At 33.9% G+C, this 12960-nt stretch overlaps 1 long non-coding RNA gene and 1 other non-coding gene across 2 annotated transcripts; both read left to right on the forward strand.

Annotated features, from left to right (window-relative positions):
* Positions 1-755: 755 nt before the first annotated feature.
* On the forward strand, positions 756-837 carry TRNAS-UGA (transfer RNA serine (anticodon UGA)). Its single transcript has one exon. It is a non-coding gene; the product is annotated as a tRNA-Ser (tRNA).
* A 5855-nt stretch (positions 838-6692) lies between these two features.
* On the forward strand, positions 6693-7854 carry LOC146527998 (uncharacterized). The gene is made up of 2 exons (XR_014879201.1): positions 6693-6846; positions 6993-7854. It is a non-coding gene; the product is annotated as an uncharacterized LOC146527998 (long non-coding RNA).
* Positions 7855-12960: the final 5106 nt, after the last annotated feature.

Here is a 12960-nt window from a genome sequence, read left to right on the forward strand (position 1 = left end):
ATAAGACATAGCGCAGCGTTAAGTTCAGAAACTCAACGCGAAATGTCTTGAACATTAGAGGGAGTGAACACAGTGTCTGAAAAGTAGGTTCCTCCTACATACCCTGCTATTTGCGGGATACAGAGTGAAACTAAAAGAAACATGTATTGCGTATAACTAGGGAAGGGCAGAAACATAAATATTTGAAATGTAATGTAGAGGCAGAGGCCAGAGAAAATTTAATATTTTCATTTATTCGTCTCTCTCTTCTCTTGTGTCGAGGTGCGGCGATAAGTTCCGCCAATGCCTTCAGAATTCGGCGAAAAATGGGGAACACTGTCTGAGCGCTATCTAACAGATATTAGAGAGACTCTAGAGTCTCTAGAGATTCTTACTCTGTTGAGTGCGAGAAATAGCGTTTAGCTGATTTTGTTTTCTTTTAATACAATATCAGCAACGTAAATCGTACTCAAAATCGGCAAAAGTAACAAGTAGGTACACTTAAAAATACCTCAATAAGTATTATTATGCAAAATTGTGCAAAACGACAGTTATTTTGTCCGAATTTGGATCAAATTTGAGTTAACGATATCCGCTTCGCCATATTATGCGCATGAGTCATTGTCTCGCTCACACCTGTAAGAAAGAAAGAGAAAGTAAACAACTCTTGCGCAACATGACGTCATAAATAGACCCGTTACAGTCAAAACATGTGAACAAATAAAAATAAGTTTCTTATTTTTTTATTGAAGCCTTATTTCGTAGTGACTCACACAGCTGAGGTGTCCGAGTGGTTAAGGAGTTGGACTTGAAATCCAATGGGTTCTACCCGCGCAGGTTCGAATCCTGTCCTCAGCGGGATTTTTGTTTTTTTTTTAATCACATTACATTTTTTTTTTAATTCTTGTCTTCTTATTTTTAGTCATATTTTTTTTTTGGTGTTGTTGTATATCAATTAATATATAAATTAAAAATTATTTAAACCATACTTCAAAACATTATTGTATTGTATTGTACTCGTATATGGTATATTTATATTCTTTACAATAAATTCGTCACCTTTTATACATTAACTAAGTACTTTATTCGTTTTTGTAAATAAATATTTTTCTTTATTAAATGTGCAATAATTTAAAAATGATAAAAATATTACATTACTTCTACATATCTACTATCTAAATACAGAAAAGTTTTTATGTAATTAAAAATATATTTTACTTTAATAATCATACAAATCTTTAAAAAAAATACATATATTATATAAGCTTAATTTGAAATTGGGATGTAAAGCTGCAAAGGAGGATCCTAAAAAGTAATGGGATGGCCCATAAACTTTACTACTACATCGCTACGCGACCTGTGTCTAAGTGTCGTCAGCTCCTCCTTCGTACACGTGTAAAACTTACTAACTTACTTGAGCTAGATTTCTTCAACAAAAATAAATTGCTATCCTCAATAGAGTAAGAAAATAAAATAGTGTTAAAACTCTCCATTCTCCTCTGGTCAGTTCATTTTAATCTCTCTTAAATGATTTTACTTAAAATTTGAACTCTTACTCAATGTTTGTTATTTATTGTAGATTGTAGCTTACTTTTTACCACGAAAAAATATCTCATAGAAAAATAAAACACCACACGAGCAAAGTCGCGAAGGTCAATATAGTCTTATTAAAAACGTGGACGTAGGAAAAAAATCTGCTTATATATACGTCATATAATATATTAAAAAAGTAAAGGATTTATGGCATTGTGTTCGTACCAGTCCTGAAAACTTTTCTACTTTCTGTATTACTTAAGAAGAGCTCCTACGAAGAAGAATCTGAAAGGGTTGAAAGTGATTTGAAGTTTTTAAATAAAATACGAATGGACGTTACAATGACGTATTCTGCAAATAGTTATAATTATATTCAAAATTATTTAGTTTAACAAAAACTTATAATAAAACTAAAAGTGTTTTCTCATATTAAATATTTCATTGCCCGCATGGAAATCGAACCCAGAACAGTCGCGTTTATAGTCACACGCTCGTGCCCCTGCGGCACGACGACTGACTCTTGATATTCTTGAATTTGGATAATATTTGAGTATCTAATGATGGTATATCTTTGATCAATTTTAGGCCTCCAGGCACGTGGGCTACATTTCTTACTTGTTTATTAATAGGAGATATTTCCACTTAGAGAACAGTCCAAGTACGGTTCGGTTTAAGAATCGGTTCAGTTGTTTTTGAAATATCTACGCATTTTTGGACACCTGGAATATATCCTCTGTGGGCCTCTATTATAATTAAATCCTTATATATATAAATATTATCATATTCTAGTAAATTATATAAGACACACACAACCATTTACGGTTGACTCTAATTGTACTAAAAGAAGTTTAAGGAAGGACCTTTACCCATGTACGCTACTTTCAAATTATAAAATAAAACAATTTTGTTTACAAAAAAGTGAGTTGATAATTTTTATATATATATCTTAAATATCCGGCAACAAACATAACACCGCGACGTGATAGACTATATATGAGAGAAACACTTATCTACGTTATAAATTTTCACTACCCCGAGTATGAATTGAAGCGAGCAGCTTCACTCTTTTTTCCCGCAAAGAACGATAAAATTTTATAACACTAGTGTGAAGAAGTGTCCCTTCTCCACTTTTCGTCCAAGTTCAAGACATTGCTTTGCCATGACGGAATTCAACGCCGTACTTTATCTTGCCAAAGCCGAGAAATGAGAACAATTCATTCCTCCTAATGATTGAACCCTCAACTATTTCTCCAGAAGTTCTCACTATGCGCGACGTCGTCAAATGATTTTAATTATTATTATAGATTTAGTTACTAATCCATACCTATATTATAAATTTGAAAGTAACTCTGTCGGTCTGTCTGTGTTTTACGCAATCAGGGCAAAACCGCTAATTTAATTGTGATAAAATACTCATATAGAGATACTTGAGGGTCTCGGGATGAACATAGGATACTTTTTTTTTCATATTTGTAATATTTTCGATATATATCAATATATTAAAATACTTATTAATTTGACATATAATTTATTCCGCCATGTTGATAACAACCGCCGTTGCTAAGCAACGATTTGTTGTTATAAAACGTCACCCAAAATGAGCTTGCTTAATCTCTCTATTGAAAACTGTAAATAATTTCATAAATATATTTAATAAATATTCGTATAGTTCAAGCGGGCGTAGCTTCGTTCGGGTCCACTAGTATACAATATTATTAAAGCAGATTTCAAATGACGCAATCATTATTATATCTAGATATAACAATACACATTCCTTAGAGAGCGAACTGATTATACTGCGACAGTAATGAGGCGTAACTTTCACTTTCTGATCCTAAAGCTGATTAAAATGTTTACAATACAACGTGGGTTGATAGTTGATGCTAATGATTAAATAATGTTTACATTTTAAATTAAATGGCTTCGTGCTTTGAAAGTACTTTGAAAGAATATTTAATTAATCTAAAGCATAAAAGAATAAAGAAAGAAGAAATTGAACGGCATTCCTTCTTAATATTATTTTCCCTATACCTATCCTGTTATTTGCGGGATACAGCGTGATTGTGTCTCAATAGATTTTGTAATCCAAACTGTATATAAATGATAAAAAAAGGCAAAGGTAAAACATTCCTACGCATATCTAAGCCACGTCCGATACCGTGCCTTTACAGCGCTGTAAAAGTTTTATGCGGTCGTCGCTCGTTTCGCTTACACTGATAAGCGGAGCGGAAAAGATAAGCTATGGATTATAGTGGCCAATAGATTGCTACTAAAAGTCAAGATAACAATAAATGTATAGGTCCGAAATTCAATTTTGCGTCCATAATTATTATACCTACAAATACAGGCTATTTCCATTATTAACATGTGTGTGACTGTAAATTGAAATATTTAATATTTCCAATTCCTCGCTCTGGTAACGAGGCAAGCGCGGCGTTGGGCGCCACCACTCTATACGCATTGTCTTAGAATTCGGCAGAAAATGTGAAACGGAAGCGTCTTAAATAGGAAACAGAGTGTCATAACACTAGGTTCCCCGATACCTTCTGCCTACATGGGATACAGTGTGAACCTGAAAAAAAATATTACTTAAAAACTTTTAATATTAAAGTTTAACTTTAATGTTTATATTGACTATACTATTTTTAATTGAACTAACTTTTCCAATTTTTATTTTAAGTTTTACTTTTAAATAAACGTCATGTATAATCAATTAAAAACCAAACTTTTAAATTAAATAAAGTGACATAAATTTTATCTCATCGAATAATAGGTCAGTAGTATAAAAACAGTATTTAAAGACCAAGCATAAAAAAGCAAGACTAAAATGTTTATGGAGATGCGTATGAGTTGGTTAAAATTACAAGAGAACGCGTTGATGGTGCGCGTGCGCATTGCGTCACTTCGGGACGGCGCGCATAACCAGGTTATGATTTACGACTGCGGATCTGCAACACTACACCCAACACTCCGATGTACACCCCCCAAAATATATTCATAAAAGAGGCAAGGGATTCCTCGGGATTTCAGCTGTACTTCGAAAACACAGTGCCGGTGATATTGGAGGAAGGTAGCGTAAGAAGATGAGGACTCTTAGAGTGTATGCATGAAGAGATAAATAAAGATAGACGAGGTGAAAGAGGTAGCCAGAGCGTTCAAGCTATTTCTGCCTGAAAGTTTGAAAATTTAGTACAAACCTGTGTCGATCACCGTACGCAGACCAGCCGCGACCATCTGGTATTGCGTAAGAGAAATGTTATGATACATACAATTTCATAATATTCTTTTACGCCTCTGAAATTGTTTCTTGAAATAAAAGGTGTTTCGTTACGCGTCCATTTTGTGCACTTTGGTGTTACGGATTTAAAATGTCTGAAGAAAAAAACGAGGCTATTTGAAATAAATAAACTATGAAATTCCTGCGCTAATCGAATGATGTTTAAGATGCCGTCAGTAAATAGATAAAAATTTATTTGTAGTTTTTTGTTTAGTTGGAACCTAGTGTTAAAGCACTTCGATCCTAATAAAACACTTCCATTTCCGCCGAATTCTGGAGGCATTACGTCTTTAGTGGCGGAACTCAACGCCGCACTTTCGGCAAGAAAATGAAAATATTTAATTTCCTCGAGTGGTAATCGAACCCACAACCTGACAGCTCCTGTGCCATAACTGGCCTCTAATCCAATATTATCTAATTGTTTTATTATTTTTGATACTTAATATTTAAATAATTACTATAAATATATTTCACACTGACATCTCTAATATTAGTGTCGGGCATTCACTACTCGTAGACTGATAAAGGAAATGTAAAATTACTTCCTAGGACATTTTCGTTGCACAATTTACATTTCCCGCATCGGGGGCGATGTCCGCACTCCGCACTGCGTCCTGCGGATGACCATGCTCATGAAAAGCCTATAAGTTCCATTCCATTAGGCCTCTTATGCCGTTAATATAAATACTATAATAGTTTGCGTATTTCATCCGTTTGTTTGCTCGGCGCCTCGCCAACAGGCCTCGCCCGACCCGCCCGGACCTCCCGCACCTCCCGACCCTCCCAAAAGTGCAGCCTGCAAATAAATTCTGACTTTCTGAACTGTTTATATGGGAAATATTTTATGAGTAAAATGTTCCGATTCCATGCAGAGTAAATATTCAGTGATTCCTTCACATTAACTTACTACAAAAAAAATAATTTTAATGTGTACATATGTCGTGCTACGCTGGAAAAACCTGAATCTGTTTTACTGTGATAAAAAATAAAAATAGGCTCTTACATTGAACGTTGAAAAATTTAATACTCAATTAGTAAAGGATCCAGGTCCTGTAAAAGTTCTGAAAAGAGGGGCGTAGGGGGCGGCGCGGGCGGTAACAAGAAGCGCGTGCCTGCGTTTTACCATTTTCGGTACCATCTATCGTAGACTACACTGAGGATATTTCACAATTTTTTTTGTAGGCAATTTGGCAAACAAATTACGTAATTTATTAAAATAAACTTTTGGTAGTAACAAAGTAATTTAGGGATATAAAACTTATTATTATAAAAAAATTTATTAAGCTTCAAGCGTTTTGAAATTTTTGGAGGGGAAGACATAAAGTTTTAAAAATAAATCAATTGTGAAATTATCTGACTTCCCTATAAGATTGTGGGTTCAATTCTCAATTTTAGAAATGATATATTTTTATTTTCATTTAAGTGCTCTCGTAACAAAAGGAAGCGCGTCGTTGAGATCCGTCATTCAACATGCAATATCTCGAAAATTGAGCGTTGTGTGGAAAACGAATCTATTAACATTAGGTTCCCAGGTTCCTTCTACCTACCCTACCTTTTACAATTTTTCATCACAACTGCACCTAATAACAAATAGCTAAACTCCGTAAAATAACGATATTCGAAGTTAATTTTCAGTTAATTTCTAAACAACATAGCTGATTCAATAAGTGACTTTGCTCCCGAGGAACGAGAACATCAATTAAGTCGGCCATAAAGTATAAACGTAAATTACACCCGCCCATTCTTCCCGAAGAAGATTCAATATAAATTATATCGTGAATTTAGTTTCTCGTCGCTGGGAGCAAAACATAAACCAATCAAACTTCGAAGACATCTTTAAGGATTCCTTTCATTATACCACTTCATTTTTAAGTTGTCCCGGTGAGATCTAGAAAGTTTAAGAGTTTACTTAACCCTAGATAGATAACCTACGTCGAATCGACGTAATCGATTTTGAAAAATTGATATAACTCGTCTGTTTTTCGCGTCACTAAACTGGCCGTTCCTGTCAACTCATTTGGCCGTCGGAGCTTGCAGGACACACCCTTATCCCTCCGGTAAGTGCAATACTTTCATCAATATTTACCTACCTTACGTCGAAATGACGTATGGTTATCTTTAGTGTTAGTTTTTAGATTTTTAGGAAAATGTGTTATTGCGACTTTTTTCAGAATAAATGTACTTTTTTGATTACTTGTTACAGCTCACGACAAAAAAACATCATATCGTCACATAATCGTATAAACGATGCAAAAATCAGTCGGTTGTTGCATGAAACGAGCGAAGCAGAGATTCAGGGGTCGGACAGTGGAACTGAAGACAATTTATTAAAAAATGAAGTACAGAGTGATGCTGTAGACTATGAGGTGAGTGGTCCACCAGTAGTAAACACATTGCATACTGAAGATGTGTCTGAAAATAACCCTGAAACTCCTGAAAGTGCTTCGGCAAGTATGCCGATTGTCATGCCACAGCGTCAAACTCTTCGAGGCAAAACGATCATCGTTGGACAGCCACTAAAGGCAGAACAAGTGGAAGAATATCATCTGCTAATATTATACGGACATCAAAGGGTCCCATTCGGACGAATAAATGCCCTTATGAACCTTTAGAATGTTTCAGTACATTTATTATTGATGACGTTGTGGAGGAGATAAAAAAATGGACCAACGCAGAAATCCAGCTGAAGATTGAAAACCCTGATGTAAAAGCCACCTCCCACAGAACTCGAAGGTGTAACTGAGCTAAAGAAAAGAAAATATTGTGCCTTTTGTCCATCAAAAATTAGAAGGATGACAGATACTATGTGCGGCAACTGTAAAAATCCCATTTGTGGAGAGCACAAGTCCAGCGCCTGTCCTAAGTGTCTTTGAGACAAAAATTAATAAAAATATATATTTATGTAGGTTTTTAATATTATATAGTTTATAAAAAAATGATTTTAAAAAGTTTATATCTCAAATTATAAAACTGACGGGGAGATTCCTAAATGTTTAAGTTTTATAAAGTAAAAAGTACCTCCTTTTGTTCTTTTTTTATTTTTTCTAATAAAAATATAAATAAACTCTAATGTTTTTTATTTATTCACAACACAATTACATACGTTAAGATATAATATCATATTCATAAACCTAGGATTTACATAATCCAAAATATGCTCACTCAAACATTCGCACGTTGAATCGACGTATGGTTATCTTTAGTGTAAAATGCAATATGGTTATCTCTCTAGGGTTAATTACTTTTGAACATTTTTTTTCTCTTTTACGCTGTATCCCGCGTATAGTAAGGTATGCAGAGGGAACCTAATGTTAAAATACTTCGTTCCCCACTCTTTGCCGAATTTATAAGGCATTGTTTGTTGAGTTTCGGAACTCAACGCCACGCTTTGCCGTGTTACCAGTGCAAAGAAATAAAAATATTGCTAAATAATAATTTCTATTTTCCATTCCATTAACATTTCCCCGAGTGGGAATCAAACCCACAGCCGTCGTTTTTACAGTCAGTAAGAAATTTGATAAACACATACATAAATATATAAACACATTCACCTCTTTTCCATCACGGAGTTGGTTAAACGAAATAAACCAAAACGTTATCCTGACATACCATCATTTAGTCTGTTACATAATAACTGTTCCCAAACACACGAATACGCAATAACACGCCACAGAAATTGCGACCTGAAAAGTTGAAAAGCTTTTAGCCATTTGAAAGCTCTGTCTTTAAAAGTTTACCATTTGAAAGTGTTCCTGCCCCTCCCAATGCCCCCTAGTACGGGCAGTTAGCGGTAAGTGAGCATTCGATGGGTAACGTCGTTACGTAGAGTTGGCTGTAGGGACCATTAGGTCAAGTCGCGACTAACTTTGTTTTAAAGGATTGAAGTCTTTGTCGCGATGGGGAGTTGAATTTGTTATTACGTCGTGTTAGGTTATAGTTATAATTCTGGTTCCTAATTGAAAATATACTTAAATTTCGCGGTTTTTATTAATGTGTTAAAGTTATTTGTTACACATACGTCTACGTAACAACTGTTAATTTCTATTAACATAATTTATATAAACATTTTAAAGATCCGCAATCTGTCTGTACATCGCAATTCGCATACATTTTTTATCTCCAACTATAAACATTGCTAAACTGGCGAAGTAATCCTTTTAGCTGTCGGAAATGGCCATTTCAAATATATCAGAGTGAAACAAATTACAGTAACATTGGTGCGGCGCGGCACCGTGCGCACGCGCCGATCCCCACCTCCCCGCGCCTCCCCTCCACCTCCCCCCACCGCCCGACGGGAGACAAGGCCGCCTAAAGAACTATCAATCATTATTAACGATTTGTTTACAAGTGGTATTACTGTTGCCTCTAAATAGCACGTTAATTTCTTCCAGACTCTTTCGTTGCTCGATAATGTACTCATTTACGATCGTCTACAGTAATTAGATAAGATAATATAATGTGGGGTTTGTTTGTAGTGGTTGGTTGGTTAGATGTATTGTTGATTGTTGCGCCAGAGCGGTGAAAAGCGAATTATTTAAATATTAGTCATTACGCCTAAAGTGGGATTTGAACCCAATACAATTTTTTTTACAATTAATCCTTATGCGAAATATGAATGTGAAATACAAATAACTTAAAATATAATATTTTAATTTGAACTTGCAATTATTTTTTTTTATTTCTCCGCTACTCAACACACACTGTCTCAAAAATTGGGCGGAAAATAGTGAGCACTCCGCTCTAGGTTCTATCTGTCTATCCTATAATTTTTAGAACATTTAAATAAAAATGTATATTTTTACTTCATCTAACAATTGTAATCATATACCCCTAGCATCTTATTCTTCGTTAATTTAGTTTTGTTCTGTTAATTTGATTTCTTAACCTTTTAACATTTTCAATTAATTTAGTGAAACGGCTGCCGTGCCTTTATAATTTCAATTTATTGAATTAAATTTTATTTTAAAATATATTTTTTTGTGAAAATTAAAACAAAATGTAAGATGTTTTACCACGTATTTTTAATTTTATTACGTAAGTGACAATGAGTCCAAAGATCGCGTTACATATATATTTTTTAATATTTTTTTTGTGCGTATTAAAAAAATAATAATAAAAATGGTAAATAGAAAAATAAATAATATTTTTCCAAATTATTCAAGTGTTAGTTACGTCGTTAAATATAGAAAATAAAAAAGCATTTTAAATGAATTCAGAGTCATTTAAGAAATAGGACGAGTTTAAAAGCGAATTGTAAACATTCTTTAATAGAAAGTAATGTAATGGCCTCTGCCTTGTACCCTTAAAGGCGACGGCTCTATAAGCGGAGAGGCGAGTTTTAAATGAAAACTCCTTGCTTTTTAATGACGAGGACTTTAAATATGTACGTTACAGCTTAATGAGGCTTTCACGAATTTATCGAGGCCACATATGAATCAGTTTGTATGTTACAAAAAACTACTAAACACGGTAGAAAACACGGTTATTTTTAATTATAGTGTTATTAATATTTATTTACAAAATCTCTTGAAATTTCTCGAAAATAGTGGATTTAAAAACGATAATAGCTAAACACATAAGTTAAATACAAACAGTATCTTTTTGCCCACGTCAACAACAGGAAATTGACAAAAAAAGATGAACAGCCTTACTTAAATATATATGCTATCAAAAAAACATTAAAATGTATACTCTTTATATACTATAATTATAAACTTTTTATGTTCTATATTTTTATATTTTAGCATATTTATAAAATATACATATACATATGCCGTCATATAAATATGCATATAAATATGCATGTACACATGCCGTCGTGGCGTAGTGGCACAAGCGTATGACTAGACATGACGATTGTCGGTCTGATCCCCACTTAGGGGAATAAAACATTTCATATTTTCAATTTTCATTTCTTCGCTCTGGTAACTAGGCAAAGCGCGGCGTTGAGTTCGGTCACTCAACACGGAATTCTTCAATCGGCGAAAAGTAGGGAATAGGGGAGTGTCTTTCTCGTACCATTAAATCCCCTCTGCCTAACGTGATAAGTGCGGTATACAGCGAGAAGTACTAATTAAGATCTAATATAACTTATTTCTTTCCTCGATAACTGGAATATTCCAATCTTCACCAGTGCAGTAATTCCCTCGATTCCAAACAAAATTTATAATATTATTTTTCTAGTATTAAATAAATAAGTATATAATATATTGGAACGTAGCTTAACACCGTGTCAAAACCTTTCGAGTTGCAAAGGATTATTGAAACTGTGAAATCAGATTTGATCCAACAGTTCACGGTTCGCAAAAGCTAGTATAACGTCACTCATGTGAAACTAATCCCTTAAGTCCAAATAACGGAGCTTGATGTCGCCGTCGCGCGTCGTATTAGAGACGCGAGACGCGGCCTGTAGTAGGGGATAAAGAAAGATAAATTAAAATGTCGTGTCGATTAGTTAAAACTAGACGTTAAAAATATAGTGGCGCAGTGGAAAATGTCTGTTGTGTCTGTGTGTGGAAAACAGATTCGATTTTCTCTTTGAGAATGTTTGTATTATAAATCTCTTTATTTTCCCATTGGTTCCATATAGTAAAAAGTGTGATCAAATTTTTGGATTTAGAGAGAGAATTATATTATTTCTATATTTTCTCTTCCTACGTGACAATGCGGAGAATAAATAAAGGGAAAAAAAGAAGAAGCATAGTGTTGAGACACTCTGCTCCTTACTTTTCGCAGAATTCTGGAAGCATACCGTGTTGAGTTGTGGAACACGTGCTTTACCTCCACACCAAAGTGAAAGAGTAAAAATATTAAATATTTCGCTTCCTACAGTGGGATCGAATTATCGAAGCTATCGAACCCACAACCTGTACAGTTACACGCTTGTACAGCTCCACCACGGCTGGTCTCTTAATAAAAATATTTATTATTATATGAAACAAAACAAAAACAACTGAACTCGACTAAAAGATATTTTAATCTCTCAAGGCCGACATATCCAACCTGGACTATCACAACCACAAACGTGATTAAATTCCTGTTGATCGTTGATATTTTGAAAACATATTAAAAATAACTCTCGATATGTTTTCAAAACAAAGTCATTTGAATACGCCATTGCACCTAAATTCGGAGTGAGTCACCTCTCTCAATGTCCACAGTACGGTAGCAGCTAGTGATGTACTCACTACAATATATAGTATTGGTCTAATCACCTATTGTGAGGCGACGGTAATGGCGGATATTGACTTATTTAATGGTCTGTAAATATTTAACTGTTTGTTATTTTAGTTTCACGTTCTATCCCGCACGATGCGGGATGTGCAGAGGAAACCTGGGAACCTAAGTTAAGGGAAATAAGAAATTCGATTTAAATTGAATATACAGAAATTAGGGAACGGAGTGTCTTGACATTAGTTTTCCTCTGCTTATCCTACTATCCGGGATAGAGCGTGAAGTATTTTTTTAATAAAAATAATAATATATTCTAGACTGTACGGATATTTATTGCTTTATAGGCTACAATTTACAAAATATGTTAAAGACACATATTACGAGAGGAACGATAAAACATGTTAACAAATACAAAGTTTCCGTTCCCCCCATATTATACCCTCTTAGGAACCGAGACATTCTTTTGTAATTCCTCATATCAAAGTGTTCATTCCGATCGCTGTGAGATCCCGCGACGCGTCTCTTGAAGCAATAACTTCTTTGGTATTAAATGTTAGGCGAATAAATTATTTTTCTTGACTTATATAATTTATTTATTATTAATTAATATATTAAATAATTTATTTATCTTATATAGTTTATTTATTTAATTTAGGTATAGGACAAAATATATTAGATGTTAGTTGATGTTATCAGTCTCTGTGATTTTCAAACACTGTTTATAATAACGAAAGGAGATTAAAAAAAGATAGTTCATATCGTATTCTATTTGAAAGATTTAATACTAAATAGCTAAAAAATAAATAAAACATAAATGGACTTTGTGCTCAACATAGGGATGAAAGATCTAAAGCAACTCACTTAATAATAAAATAATATATCTAAAATTATAGGTACCTACATACAATTTGAACGTAGCGGTATTTGAACCCGCGCCTCTCGAAGACCGTTCATAAAATATTTTTAATATTTTAAAGTATAATGGGGGAAAAAATCTA

This window comes from Heliconius melpomene, chromosome 20, assembly GCF_056956725.1.
Source record: "Heliconius melpomene rosina isolate 202511_hmr_F chromosome 20, ASM5695672v1, whole genome shotgun sequence".
Classification (NCBI taxonomy): Eukaryota; Metazoa; Arthropoda; class Insecta; order Lepidoptera; family Nymphalidae; genus Heliconius; species Heliconius melpomene.